This window comes from Etheostoma spectabile, chromosome 5, assembly GCF_008692095.1.
Source record: "Etheostoma spectabile isolate EspeVRDwgs_2016 chromosome 5, UIUC_Espe_1.0, whole genome shotgun sequence".
NCBI classification, from domain to species: domain Eukaryota; kingdom Metazoa; phylum Chordata; class Actinopteri; order Perciformes; family Percidae; genus Etheostoma; species Etheostoma spectabile.
In genome coordinates, this window is record NC_045737.1 from 11002693 (window position 1) to 11018034 (window position 15342).

Here is a 15342-nt window from a genome sequence, read left to right on the forward strand (position 1 = left end):
GGGCCCGGGCCGGGTTGGAACAGATTTTTAGAAAGGATGCTCGGGTTCGGGTCGGGCTCGGTCACATCAGCGCGATAAGGATTGAACATTTTGAATTTAAACAGCTTATATGTGGTAATGGCGCTTGTTGCCCCGTGTTGTATGCGTCATCTGTTGACATTTCCCAATGCCTTCCTACAGTTGCTTAATAAAAGCGGCTTTCTACACAAAAAACGTACATGTGTCATTAGAAGAGAAACAAAGCGATTTAACTGTGTCGGGCTGGGTCGGTGGACCGAAAAAATCCGTCCCGATCCGCACTCTACAAACAACTAACCACTCATCCAGGAAAAAAAGAAACCGATTAACGGTAGAACCAGTCTACGAAGAATAGGTCCCTGAATCGCTGCACCGAAGAGCGAGACTAGGCCGTGACAGTGGCCTGCGGAGCTTCTGTGGTGATGCTGGGAATGCTTCCCCCGACCCAGAAACTACAGGAGGTGACATGGGGAGGGGGGGGGGGGGGGGGTTAGGGACGGAGGCGACTGCATTTGCAGCAATGAACTCTACACACTGTCCATGTGTTGTGAGGAGTGAATGGACCGATGGAGGGGGACAACGTGAGGGTGGCTGGCCCGGCGGGCAGCAGGGTCGGGGGGGGGGGGGGGGTGAGAGATGGGGACAACAAGAGAGAAAGAACAAAAATGCATGGTGTTTCTCCGGATGTGATTCCCAAATGAAGCGTGAAGCACACAGACACACACTCGGTCCAGGGAAGTTTTATTGTCGAGGATGAAGGAGGTGAAGAATGAATGAGGGAGACGACACAACTCCCACGTAGAAAACACTTCCAGTGGAAGGAGAGGAGTTGTTAGCCCGGTGGCAAGTGTCTTTCCCCCAACGAGGGCCAGCTGGGGCCAGGCACAGGACTGATGGCAGCTTAATGTAGAGCCCTGTAGTTTCTGTGATAACAGAATCATGGATGAAATCACAGAGTTGAGAATTTAAAAAAAACTACAAGACTTAGACTTAGACTTAGCTTTATTAATGCCTTGGGGTGTACTCTCGCAAGGAAATTAAAGTTACCAGCATCCGATACGCATGAGAAGGAGAAAAAAGACAAGAATACAACACAAATCACAAAATGATGCACAGGAAAACACACAGTACTGTGGTCACATAGGGGATTTTTTGAGGTGACTGGGGTGTGGGTGTTGAAGAAACAAAAATAGGTCCCGAGGCAGTCAGGTCGGAGGGGGGTAGGGATAGGGACGGGGTGTGTAGTGTGTATGCGGTATGTGTGTGTGTGGGTCTGTGTATGTGTGTCTGGTGAGATGAGTTGCGGCAACTGATTTTGAAACCAAAGACAGTCCATAGGGCCATTCGTCCAGTCAGCGCTTTGTAGGATTGGGCATCGAGAAACTGATTCAAAAACTACGCTCAGTGAAGTCGTTTCTATTTGGAATGTGGAAGATTTGGTTTCAAAATCCGATCATTGGTTCCAGATTTAACAGGGCAAGGTTTGGCTTCTGTTGCAGCCACGGAGGCAGTAAGCGGCGCTCTAGCGGGGTTATTTTACGCTGAAAAAGCGGTAAAACTGCAACCCACTAGAGATGGTCCGATACCATTTTTTTGCTTCCCGATAACGATTCTGATACCTGAACTTGCGTATCGGCCGATACCGAGTACTGATCCCATACCAGTGTGTATATAATTCGTTATGTTTAACAGCTGTGTTACTACTCGCCCTGCATGGATGGGATATGATTTTATCTTGTTGTCGGTCTGGTCAGGTTAAACTCTTCGTGAAACTTGAACAAATACAAAAAAAATGCCACAGAAAATTTCTTTTAATAGTCAATTATAATGGAAAAAAGAACATAAATACACTACTTTAACGTAGATTTTCTCTATGGCTTAATTACGTGGTATCGGATCAGTGCATAAACTCCAGTACTTCCCATATCAACCAGCGTTTTAGGCAGTATTAAGGGGAACCAATACTGGGACCAGTATCGGAACATCTCTACAAAACACCATTGATCCAAAAATAATATGGTCCTTTATTTTTTTAAATAAGCATGTGACCCATTATAACTCACCCCTCGAAGAATCAGAACCGAAAGGAAGAATCAGAATGGTTAAAAACCAAACGATGCCCACCTAGTGCAAAGAGCTAACTGGAGATTTGAAAACTGTTTATTAAAGTACATTCAAAGTAATTCCCAGTGTCTTAGGCCTGGTGCAGGTGGGGGGGGGGGGGGGGGATCGACCCGGTGAGCCACCAGGCTCGCCATACACTGGGGGAAAACATGCCTTCACTTTCAAGATGTTTGTGAGTCTCCCATGGTGTCACATTCACTGACTCCAATCGGTTGTTCAGACAATGAAACATTTGTGCATGTGCATCGCGCAGACCCCCCCCCCATCCCCCCCCCGCCCTCCAGCCAGAGGTTCATGTAACCAAGCGCACCAGGTTCAGACTGTCTAGCACCACACCTCATAGGCCACTTTTGATTTAGTTAGTTGCTTACACTTATAAAAAACCAACATGCTTGATGTATGTAAAAGGTCTGAGTCCAGCGTCTTGAATGTGAATAATTTCTAGTTTTTCTCTCCTCTGTGACTGAATATATTTGAATTGTGGTAAAACAAAACAAGAAATTTGAGGATGCCTCTTGGGCTTTTTGGGGAAACGCTGATCTACATTTTTCACCATTTCTGACCAAACACCAATCGATTAATCAAGATAAGTATTCAACAGATTAATTAACAATGGAATATTGTTAGCTGCAGCTCTATTTTGAAAAGGATCTAGTATGTTGGATCAAACATCATACTGTTAGTATGACGTCAACAGTTAGTCGACTATCGAATGATTATTTGGCAGAAAATGCGTTTTTAGCCTCATCTCTGGGTTTGGATGACGAACAAGACATTTAAAGACATCACTTGTTTATCGACCAGAAGATTATCGAGAAAATAATCGGCAGATAAAGGATAATAAAAATAACTACAACTATAACTAATGGTCATTTCATCATGGATTAATCTGTTGGTTCTTTTCCAATTACTGTATATGTTCAGTTGTTGGGCTATAAAATATCAGAATATGGTGGAAAATGTGGTGATCATGTTTTCCCAAAAAGCCCAAGACGACGTCCTCAAATGTCTCATTGTGTCCAACTCAAAGATATTCAGTTTACTCTCTAGAGGAGAGAAGAGACAGAAGTATTCACATTTACACGCTGGAATCAGATTTCTTTTACTTTTGTCATGAAAAATGACTCAATAGATGAATTGATAATTGAAAGTTAACAATTCATCTTTGCAGCTGTAGAAAATAGTGCCGTGCTGATGATCGGAACTTTCAGGTTCTTCTCCCCCAGAGGGCGAACCGGGACGCGAGGGTGCATTTAAATTCCTTAAGTTATTTAACGCGTGGTGCCGGGAGCACAAGGCCTCTGTGTGTGTGACAATGGGCTGGTGAATGGGAGCAGGGAGGCATCAGGGAGACGAAGGGGGGCCGCAGGAAGTCCTCTCACAGCAGACTGTCATTGTTGGAGTGGTACATTTTAAAAAGTCTTTTTTTGTTTCTCATTTATTTACCTAGAGAAATGACTCGAGGGGTACACCAGCTGCTGTGTCGCTCAGCAGGTGTGAAGGGACAACCGAGGAGGGTTCAATCAGATAAAATGACCCCCGGGTGCTCCAAGTTCAATTTAAGACTTTAAGACATTTTCATTCTACCTTTTCTAGATCAAATGGAATGTGACTTCACGGCTACTACTAGGAAAATCAGTATGGAATTCTTTAAATTTTTTTTGTGTGTGTGGCTGTTTTAGGCCTTTATTGTTGACAGGACACCTTAGATCTGAAAGGGAGAAAGAAGGGAATGACATGCAATGACATAAAAGACATGCATCCTAGGTAGGACTACAGTTGAAACTAGCCAATTGGCTAACACTGGCGCATTACAGAAATGTTCATTAATGTGCATTGTCCTAATCAAATAACAAAAAAAAAAAAAAAAAAAAAACGCGTCTCTGTAGGGCGTGTAACAAGTGAGCTACCCAGGCCCCCACATCAGACGGATTTTAAGACAGAGAAAAATAATATACTGTATAGTACTCATATTAATATTTAATGCTCAATAGCTTTTTTGGCTGTGTGGTTCTCCAATAACATCAATAAATAAAATAGTAAGAGATCTCATGCCGCAAAAATAAAAAATAACTATACGGCGTTAACATAAATTGAGTAACTTATAATGTCACACAACACACACACACACACACACACACACACACAACACACACACACCCACACAACACACACACACACACACACACACAACACACACACACACACACCACCAAACACACTTATTTATGACGTATGGTATTTATTAATCCTTGACAAGACAAAAGAAATATAAAAAAGAGCTGCAACAAATTAACCGACTAGTAGATCAGATGTCAACTATAATCGCTTTGAGTCATATTTTATGAAAAAAGCGAAACTGTCTAATTGCCGCTTGTTAATGTGAATATGTTCTAGTTTCTCTCTCCCTGTGACAGTAACTGAATATCTTTAGAGTTGTGGACAAAAACGAGACGTTTGAGGACGTCCTCTTGGACTTTTGGGAGACACTGATCCACATTTTTACCATTTTACAAACCAAACAACTAATCCATTCATCCAGAAAATCATCTACAGATTAATGGGCGAAGAAATTGCAGCCCTAGTAGAAGACCTTTTAGGAAACGAAGTAGTACTTGTTTTAAGGCGTTATTAGTAGAAACATTAAAATACTTTAGGAACCGCTGGTACTCTGCTATGCGGACGAGTGTGGCATCACTTTGTCCTTGCAGGGAAGGGAAGCGGCCTGGTAGAATAGGAAGGGAGGAGGTTTGAATCCTCTTTATCCCCGCTCCTATTGGGCACCGGGGGAGAAGGGGTGAGAGGTTGAGGGTGGTTGAGGAAGGGGGGGGAGGAGGAGGGGTGTGGGAAAGCGGAGACTTATTCAGTTAGGTGACGTCCTTGCCTGGAAGAAGATGAACGTGGTTTGGTAGAGAAGGCGAAATGAGCAGTTTTTCTAGGTTTGTGTTGAGCTTTTAGATAGTCTCAAGGCCCCCCCCCCCCCCCCCCTCTTTATCTCGTTCGATATGAAAACAATAAAGAGCCTGGCAGCGGAAGGATGAATCAGCAGTGAATGAATGTTTGTGTGCTCTGCCGTGTTGTGGGTTAACTTTCCTTTCTTAATAAAATAATGGGGATCCTGCAGCAAGAGCAGTGTGCGGGTTTCTTCTTTCAAGTCCTCGTTTTGTCCCACCACACCTGCACAAAATGATTTGTAGGATGTGCAAATCTTCTTGAAAACCTCATTTACAACAAATAAAACTACCTCTCTATTTATAATATATATAATATAGAGAGAGAGAGAAGAGAGAGAGAGAGAGAAAGAGAGAGGAGAGAGAGAGAGGAGAGAGTGCTTTAGAGACTCTTATTATTATTATCTGCTTGGCATTTTACCGATGTTTTGCACTGAAAGGACTGCATTCAATAAAGTCTATTCTATCAAGGGGTGGGGGTTGGGTGGGTGTGTGTGTGTGGGGGGGGGGGGGAACTTAGGCGGCCTCCCCTCACCATATCTCAGCACCGGCCCCCGCTACTGTCTGACCCCGAGTTGCTACTCTGTGAATCAAGAGTGGCGCAACATGACTGAGAGTAACCTCGGCGCCTGTTTCTGTTAAACCAATCGTTATTACTTCTGGTGCTCCCCCTCCCCCCTCCAGCTCTCCTCCCTTACAGCTTTCTTTGTTTTTTCTCCCTCTGTGAGTGGTGCCAAGCCTGCGGCCCAGTGTGGTTCAGCCTTTTAACCAGCCCCTTCACACTGGGGTTTAAAGAGTTTCAGAAGGGCAAGTGTTGGCTTTAATAACCCCCTCGGAGGTTTGTTGCATTCTGTGTTTAAGATGGATGTAGTGTTTACTGTGGGGGGGTGGTGGGGGGGGGGGGGCGGCAGGAAGAAATAGGCCTTTGTTGTTCCAGCTCGTGTGAAGATGGATGAACCTGTGTGACAAACTAGTGTATGAAGTTTTAAAGAATCCAGTTTAGTCTTTGAATGATCCAGAACAGCCGGCACAGTTGTTTGGGGGCTGCCTCACGATGGGAGGCGAGTGCAGGTTTGAGTCGCGCATGCTCAGATGTAGACGGTTTATGGCATAACGTGTATACTGAAATTGTGGAATCCATGAATTAAAACTTATCTCAGTACGAACAATACAGAAGATGGGAATCATTTCAGAAAATGTATCTATGATTGTTGTTGCTAACGTAGCTCAAAAACGCCATTCAGTGACAGCTTGTTTTGTTTGATGCTAGTTTGTAGCTAAGCTAGCTTGTAGCTAAGCTAGCAATCCTTTCAAAAATGTTTTAGCTACCTATGATTGTTGGTTGCTAACGTTAGCTCAAAACACCTTCAACTGACAGCCTTTGTGTTGTTTGATGCTAACTGTAGCTAAGCTAGCAGTGAAGCAAACTTTGTCATTTTTACTGTGTTGACATTACAGAAGTCCTTCATTAGCATTAGATAGATTAGATATACTTATTTATCCCACGACGGGGAAATTCTGTCGTTCAAGTAGCAGCATAGCAGCAAACAGCAAAAAACAGAAAAACAAAACAAAACACCCAAACAAGTAAGCACGAAAGAAATACAAGGCAAGAAAAAGGCAAGAAATAGACAATGAAAATATGGTGATGAGTAAGTAAAATGCCGTCAAACAAAAGGAATTTTAACGTGCGGTTGCCATGATAAGAGAAACAATATTGCGGTGTAAGTGACGTAAAAATTAAGTTAAGTTGATGTGTAATTAGAGCAAAGAAGCAAGAGTCGGTAGCATAATTTAAATCATATAGTTAGTTCTACTTGTCGCTAAGTGACGCATGCGCAACTTTTTTGAAACTGGTCCCAGGGTGAAAAAATACACATTTCAGCTCTTACGACTTGAGCCAATCACAGACATTAGATTTGGTAGAAGCATGTGGGTGCTCATTGCTCAATGGAAAATAGAAAAAAACGTAACACGTACACATACCATTCCCGGTGGTTAGGGTTCGATTCCCGGTCAGGGAATCTTTAGGCTGCTGCTCTGGAAGGAAGGTACTGGTCCTTTAACCACGAGGTTGGCGGTTTGATCCCGGCTTCTCCAGTCCTGAGCAATCCCAAGTGCTTCCGTGCTCTAATTCTCAGGTCACATTAAAGCAGAGCTCAAGGTCACTATGTTGTGCGGGTTACAATTGGATATGAAAATAAAAACATATCTTTTTAAATTACAACATAATTTCTTTCTAATTAGCAGGAAATACATACGTTTAAAGTGACTTTAAAGGACACACTGAATCTTGAAGTGGTAAAAAAAAAATAGACTGGGTTAATAAAGTTGATGTAATCCGAGGAGGTATACTTGCTGTAGATGTCTTTTATCTGAAAAAGAAAAAAACATAATGAATATGACAAAAACATAGAAAAACATAAACATAAAATGTGAGTTACAGAAAGTGGCTGATTCAGTGTGCTATGTGCTGCCTTCTGCATTTTTCAAACTGCAGCACGATGAAACCTTTCTTTCTTCTTGCTTCTGTCCTCCTCCTGTTCAGCTATGCATTTCAGGACTGGTTACAGTCACTTCGCTCAAGCGTGGACTCAAAGCTTCTGAATCGGAGGACTTCTGGAGTCTCCTGCCGTGGCCGTCTTCTCCCTGTCCTTCCTCTCCTGGGTTCGGAGCGTGGCGTCTCTCACCGCATACTGGCTGGTGACCCGTCCTCGACATGCGTCCTCCCTGTGAAACAAGCCCAGTCCGTCGCTGGTGAATGTGAGTCCCGCTGTCGGCACGTCGTTCATGTAAACAAATATGTGAAGTTGGTTCTGTATTGAGCAAGAAGGCTGTAAACCGGCAACTGCGAAACGGGCTGCAAACTAAACCAAAGGGCAAATACACACCGCCAGTTTCCGTCCACTAAGGTTTTTTGCCGCTGACAGACTCGGATTATATTCTAATATTGACAACATTATGGAAAGGATCCCAAAAGAGAGAGCCTTCTGTTAAAGGGAACAAACATCAAACAGCCCGAAATCGACAAACCCACCAGACTCCATGAAATAAACAGGACTTTTGTGTGTCAGAGCCAGCCAACTTTAACATGTAAAACCAGACGGCTGTGGTAGGCAAGGCAAGGCAGCCCTTTGTATAACGCATTTCAGCAACAGGGCAATGCAAAGTGCTTTACACAAAATCAGTTACACAGATAAAACACAAGTATACTCAAAAAAAAATCATAAAAAGATAAAAAACAGAAGTTAAACTTGAGACTACCTTCACACTAATTGTCAAGTTAGGCAATGTTAGTTTTTGTTTTTTTGTGTCGAATTTGAATGAAGTTATGTTACGATGAGAACTTATTGTTTATTTAAGATGGTGATTTCAGGGTTGTTTCACGTTAAACAAAAATTAAAGCCATTAAATAAACAGGAATTTATCGTAAATAAACACTTCAATCAAAGTCAAAAGAAACCAAAAAAAACTATAAAAGCCATCTTGGTTGTCTTTCACTGTTCCAACAACAACCACTCTGGTTTGGTTGAAATAAAGCCATAATTCACCCATTATTGTGGAATATGCTGCTCTATAACATTCTTATAGGTTTTATTAAATGGAGTCTGGTGGGTTTGGAACAGACTATTGGAGCTGTTTTAATGTAAACTAAAAGGATCTACTCTTTACAAAAAGGTTCTCTCTGTAGGGATCCTTTCCAAATTTGGTCAGACACTTAGAATATGTGTGGCAAAATGAGCACTTTTGTGAGTGTAGAGCTGGATATAATTGCCTTAAGTACATGCAACTTGTTTGCCAAAAACCTTAGGGACACAAACTGAAGGTGGCATTACCTTTTAGGGTTACTTTGACATCGGTTCACGGCTGCCTCTTAACGCGTTGTCGTCAATACTGGACAATTTCAATAAATTCAACAAAGATTTTTTGTGTTCATTAGTCACTAGACACCAATGCAAATAGGGTCCAGGTTGAAATGAAAAAAAATTGAGTTAGCCTAAAAGTGTTTAATAGTGACGTTTTGTTGTAGGAGATCCCAGTGCAGACGATCGGCTCTCCTTAAAGACGACACACTGCGGGAGTTTTCTACGATGACACCAGGACGGTCTTTGACATGTTCCAGAGAGGCCTGAGGGATCGCAGGTTGCGACGCATTCCGATGCATTTATTAAAATCAATCCTAAATTTGACTGTGAAAAACAAATCAAAGAAGTGAGGCCCGTCGGGTCCCGTCGGGTCCCGTCGGGCTCGGGTCGGGTATCCATCCTCTAGTTGTTTGGTCTCTAAAATTTCAGAAAAATGTCGATCAGTGTCTCCAAAAGTCCCGAGATGACGTCCTGAAATGTCCTGGTTTGTTCACAACTCAAAGATATTCAGTTTACTGTCACAGAGGAGAGAAAAAACTAGAAGATAGTCACATTTAACAAGCTGGAACCAGAGACTTTTTAACCCTTATGTTGTCCTCGGGTCAAATTTGACTCGTTATCAGTTTTTTTAAATCACAAAAATGGGCCTTCAAAATAAGCGCTGAAAATGTCAACATTAGAAATATCAAATAACTTTGGGAAAAAACGTCCAAAAAGCACCCACAACAATGAAAAAGTGACAAAAATGTTGGAAATAGTGTTACTAGTGTTTCATGGTTGACATCACAAGGGTTAAGGATTTTTTTTTCATAAGAAATGACTCAAACCGAAAAGTCGGCGATTAAATTAAAGATGCAGTAGGTAAAAATGATAAAACTAACTTTATGTCATATTTGCTGAAATATGACATAAATATGACCCTATATATTCCAGTAGAACTACATAAAGCAGGTAATTTAACCCTTGTGTTGTCTTCCCATCAACCATTTTTTTGTCAACCCTATTATCACTTTTTCTGACATTTGTGTCACTTTTTCAATGTTGTGGGGGCTTTTTTTTGATGTTTTATCCAAAGTTATTGTTATTTCTAATGTTGACATTTTTCACTTATTTCGAAGGCCTATTTTTTTGTGTGATGAAAAAACTGAAAAAAATGGGTCAAATTTGACCCAAGGACAACATGAGGGTTAAAAAAAACCCATCTGTCTTCTTTGGCACCACCTACAGCCTGGGCGGTTCAAACAAATCCATCGCTCCCAGTTCAGATGCTAAGTGCGTGTCAATCACTGCTCATGCATACACATTCATGCACTCACAGGGGGAGGGGCTTAGGAGATTTTTTTTATTCTTTGACTAAGTCCTGGATCTTCACAATCCTACCAACAGCACCTTTAATAGTTATACAGCTCTAATTCTATTCAGGAATGTAGCTTTAAGGGGGACTTCATTCTGGCTCTTCTAGCAGACCACATCAATATTTATTCATTTAGGGAAATAACTAAAAAGTAATTATTACTTAAAAGAACATCATTGAGGTCAGTCCTTTTCTGTCCACTGGTGATAAAAAAAAGACATGCATACATTTGTTAAAAGCAGCTTGTACTGCTTTTTATCCCATCAGGCTAGACCAAAAGTCTGTTTTAATAATTTAAAACTCAACACAGAGCCTGGCTGCCAGAGTTTTAAATGGAGCACAGAAGAAGAGTTAACGTCTCTCCTCATTTTAGGTCCCTGCACTTGCTGCTTTTTAATTTAATAATAGGCTTTACCCGATGGTAATGTCACTAACATAAATTCCTGACAATTGCCATTTTAATTCTTAAAAGGTCCCATGACATTTTATATAGACCTTAGTGGTCCCCTTATACTGTATCTGAAGTCTCTTTTATATAGACCTTAGTGGTCCCCTAATACTGTATCTGAAGTCTCTTTTATATAGACCTTAGTGGTCCTAATACTGTATCTGAGTCTCTAATATAGACCTTAGTGGTCCCTAATACTGTATCTGACGTCTTTTATATAGACCTTAGTGGCCTAATACTGTATCTGAAGTCTCTTTTTATTAGACCAGTGGTCCCCTAATACTGTATCTGAAGCTCTTTTTATAGCCTTAGTGGTCCCTAATACTGTATCTGAAGCAGTGGGTGTGTGGGTGTTGTGTGTGTGTGGTGTGTGTGTGTGTGTGTGTGGTGTTGTGTGTGTGTGTGTGTGTGTGTGTGTGTTTGGTTGTGTGTGTCTACAAACAGTGTTTGACAGTCTGAGTCAATCAATGACTGTAGTCATCATTGACCTAAGTGCCAGATGTTCCTCAAAACCAGGTTTTGGTTTCTGTTATTTTAAATTACATATTCTTCCACACAGCAGGCCTGAGTTTCTCGTAGCTCTGTCTCTGCTTGTGAGCAGGAGGAAATGCCCAAACATGCAGCCTGCCTCGGGCTACCTGTTACATGCCTGTCATCCCCCAATCAACCTGTGTTCTGTATGTAGTCCATAGCAAAAGAGCTGCAAAGATTAATTGATTAAATTGCTAACTATTTTGATAGTTATTTTTTATGGAAAAGTCAAAAAAATGCTCTGATTCCAGCTTCTAAAAGGGTAACTACTGTGTTTTTCAACCTGGACCCTATTTTCATGTTGTTGTTTTTTTGCATTTACCTTCAGACAAGCGCTTGTTTTTCCGTTGACAGGTTCAGATTAATATTCAAAGTGTCTGACAACATTATGGAAAGGATTTTTAAGGAGGTTGACCTTTCCGTTAAAGAGTAAGATTCCTTTTTTTTAAACATTCAAACATCTGCGAAATTGCGTTCGCTAAACCCACCAGACTCCATGTAAATAAACAGTCTTTTTAGCATCGTAAAATATAGTTAATTCAAGTCGACAGAAAAACAATAAAACAATTGTAAAGCCATTTTGGGTCGTCTTTCCACTTTTCCAACCATTACAACTCTAGTTTTGGTTGAAATAAACACATGGTGTTCGATTTACATGTGAGAATACGCTGACTCTATACACGCTAAAAGTTTAGCTTTTTTAAATGGAGTCTGGTTGGTTTTGATGGCTGAATGTCTTCTTTGTCGAGGAATTAAACGTCTATATAAGGACGCTTGCTCTACCAGGGGAGCTATCTTTTCGGCTGAATATCTTTGAGTCATGGACAAAAGAAGACATTTTGAGGACGTTATCTTGGGCTTTGAGAAACGCTGATCCACATTTTTCACCATTTCCTGACATTTAATAGACCAAGCACCTAACCAAAACAATCAAAAGATGAATCGCCAATGAAAATAATCAATGGTCGCAGCCGTTGAAATGTTTTTTTTTCAAGGTTACTTCCTCTTTCTCTGCTTTGCCCACCCAGAGAATTTGACCCCCCACCCCATCAGAGAGAGACATCATGGCTTTAGTGGCTGTAATTCTGCACCAAGGCTGAATTTTGGGAAAGAGACTCCAGATACAGTATTAGGGGACCACTAAGGTCTATATAAAAGAGACTTCAGATACAGTATTAGGGGACCACTAAGGTCTATATAAAAGAGACTTCAGATACAGTATTAGGGGACCACTAAGGTCTATATAAAAGAGACTTCAGATACAGTATTAGTGGACCACTAAGGTCTATATAAAAGAGACTTCAGATACAGTATTAGTGGACCACTAAGGTCTATATAAAAGAGACTGCTTCGGGGTCCATTCTTAACGACAGACTTCCTATTTTTTAACAATGCACCAGGTTGGAGGGTTCCTTTCACAGTTTACAGCATTAGTTAATCGATTAAATACAGAATCAAATCGATTCAGGAAATCAGCGGTGATACTGAGCTCTAGCGTGCTGTACAGATGTTAAATCCCCTTAAAGCTAACCTGCAGTTCCAAACACACACTCTTCCAACCCATAATCATCCCCAGCTTGGATCAGGGACCAAACACCACAGGGCCGTGGGCTATTTCAGGGGGTTTTCCTGCATGGAGGATTTTTTTGGGTTTAAAAAAAAACTTTAGTCCACTTCCGTGTTCTGGCAGAGTTGGCGTGCACACCCGATGAGAACCGTATGGAGTAACGTTACGCATGAACTGTACTCGAGAGATTACTTTTTCCAAGTGGATTTCTTCGACCAACCGTCGTGTACGGTACCTGGTGTTCCCACTAATCACACCAGCGCCATGATGTGGAAGACCTCTACACTGCAGTATTCAGTCAGTTATACTCTTTAAATCTTGCATTTTGTCACCTTCCATCTCACTTTAGCGTTTTCCTTCACATAAAGAAGTTTCCACCATGAGTTGGTGCATCCACGTGTGTCATAATGCAGCGTTTGAGGCTCAAACCAACCTGAACTTAACCCTCGTGTTGTCCTCGGGTCAAATTTGAACGGTTTACCAAAACTTTCTATATCAGAAAAGAACGTTGAAAAAAGTGATAGTATGTTGGAAAAAATTAAAAAAAAAAAAATCAACAACAATTTTTTTTTAAACGCTTGAAAAGTTACCACAAAAACAAAAACAAAAAAAAAAATTCGGAAAAAGTGACCAAAAAAACCCATCAAAAACATTGGGAAAAGCGACTAAGAAATTGTTACAAAATTGACTAAAAAATAATTTAAAAAATGTCAACAAAAAAAAAGACAAGAAATCACACAAAAATAAGAATGAAATTTACAAAAACGTTGAGAAAAGTGTAGACAAACTGTCAAATCTCAACCCAGAAAAACAAAACAAAAAGTTGCGGCCAACGGGAAGACAACACAAGGGTTAAGATGACCGGTACACATGAGTGCAGTCCAGCTCTTTAAAAGAATTTGGAAGCCCACTGCAAGAAATATCCAGAAAGCTTAAGGTCTGCACCATGAATTCATCAGATATGACAGTAGGGACAAAGCAAGAAATGAAGTGTTTAACACTTAATGTCCTGGGGGGGGGGGGGTCCTTAGACCCTCTGGTAGGCTACCTAACCCTTGTGTTGTCTTCCCGTCGACCATGCAACTTTTTTATGTTTCGGGGTCATAATGTAAAATTTTATTTATTTAACACTTGTGTTGCTTTTTGCAAAGTTTTTGTCACTTTTTGACATTTTAGTTACCTATTTTCCATGTTCTTTTTGTCACTTTTTCCAATTTTTTTGCACATTTTTGTTGTTTTTTTCCCCATTTTATTTCAACATTCTTTTATCAATTTTTTTCTCCAAATGCTATAAAATTGAATAAAAACACCCAAATTCAAAGAATGTAGTAAACTGATCATTTATTTTACTAGTTGGTTGTATGGAACCATAGAATTTGATTGAAAGAAACCCAATTTTTTTCTGATATAGAAACTTTTTGAATAATATTATGGGTCAAATTTGACTGGAGGACAACAGGAGGGTTAAGATGGCAGACACACACACACGCACACACACACACGCACACGCACACGCACACACACAGTAAGTGCACCCCAGGTCTTTTAAACAATTTGAAAGCACACTGCAAGAAATATCCAGAAATCTTAAAGTGCGTTTCTACAAGTACTGCAGTAGGAAAAACAGCCTCATGAGATCATTATAAGTTATAGCTTCAGGTGAGCACATTAGACACCATGCATGTTAAAATCTTATCGCGAGACATTTATAACCCATTATCCAATGCGTCTTGAACGCAGCATTACTAACTGTGCCTGTATGTCATCACTGGAGCATTTAAAAACCCAACTCTTCCAAACTTATGGACCAGTTTGTCAACAGGTTCATTCATCTCCACGGGGCTCCGAGGACTACGACAGACTCTCGGCTCGGTGAGCGCGAGCTGCAGACGCAACTCAGATTTCCATCCGGATCTTAGTTTGGGTTTCTGATGTCGAGCAGAACCGACCCGGAACAAACTCAGAAACAAAGAAATAGCAAATTGAATTTACCTCGGTAAACTCAGGGCTCCAAACGGTCCTACGGTTGTGCTCCCAAGTTCCTCTACTCAAGCTGCAGATCCATGGAAATATCTTTACACGTCAAGCTGCGGAGAACAGGACTCTATTTCCGGTGAAAACCTTAAAAAAATAAAAGCTCAGAGGTAAAAGTGCGCATCCTCGTTTTATGAGCGGGAAGTGTTCCCTCGGACTTTTAGCCCTCGTGTTGTCTTCCCCCTGAAAATCAGCACTTTTGTTGAGGTTTTTTTTAATCTATGTTTTTATATTTTTCTTATGTTTTTGTCCTTTTTTCAACACTTTTGACACTTCTTTTTCAATTTTTCCCACTTTTTTTGACGTTTTCAACACTGCGAAAAACTAATTAACTTCACTTTCACAGTTATTTTTGGAATTTATGTTCAATAAACCTCATTTATAGGAAATCATACCTAATGTTTAAGTTAGAAAAGCAGAAATTAGGAATTATTGAGACTAAAATTAAA

The 15342-nt window shown here is 40.8% G+C and overlaps 1 protein-coding gene and 1 long non-coding RNA gene across 2 annotated transcripts in view; one reads left to right on the forward strand and one right to left on the reverse strand.

The window, feature by feature from the left end:
* The window catches only part of LOC116690231 (uncharacterized), a 19666-nt gene extending 11174 nt beyond the window's left edge, over positions 1-8492 (forward strand). The window contains exons 3-4 of the long non-coding RNA XR_004332194.1: positions 4953-4956; positions 8457-8492. This is a non-coding gene — a long non-coding RNA (uncharacterized LOC116690231). The remainder of the gene's footprint in view (positions 1-4952; positions 4957-8456) is intronic.
* The window catches only part of acsl2 (acyl-CoA synthetase long chain family member 2), a 38751-nt gene extending 23777 nt beyond the window's left edge, over positions 1-14974 (reverse strand). The window contains 1 exon segment of the mRNA XM_032517062.1: positions 14852-14974. The gene's annotated coding sequence lies outside the window, so the exon portion shown is untranslated.
* Between the last annotated feature and the right edge of the window lie 368 nt (positions 14975-15342).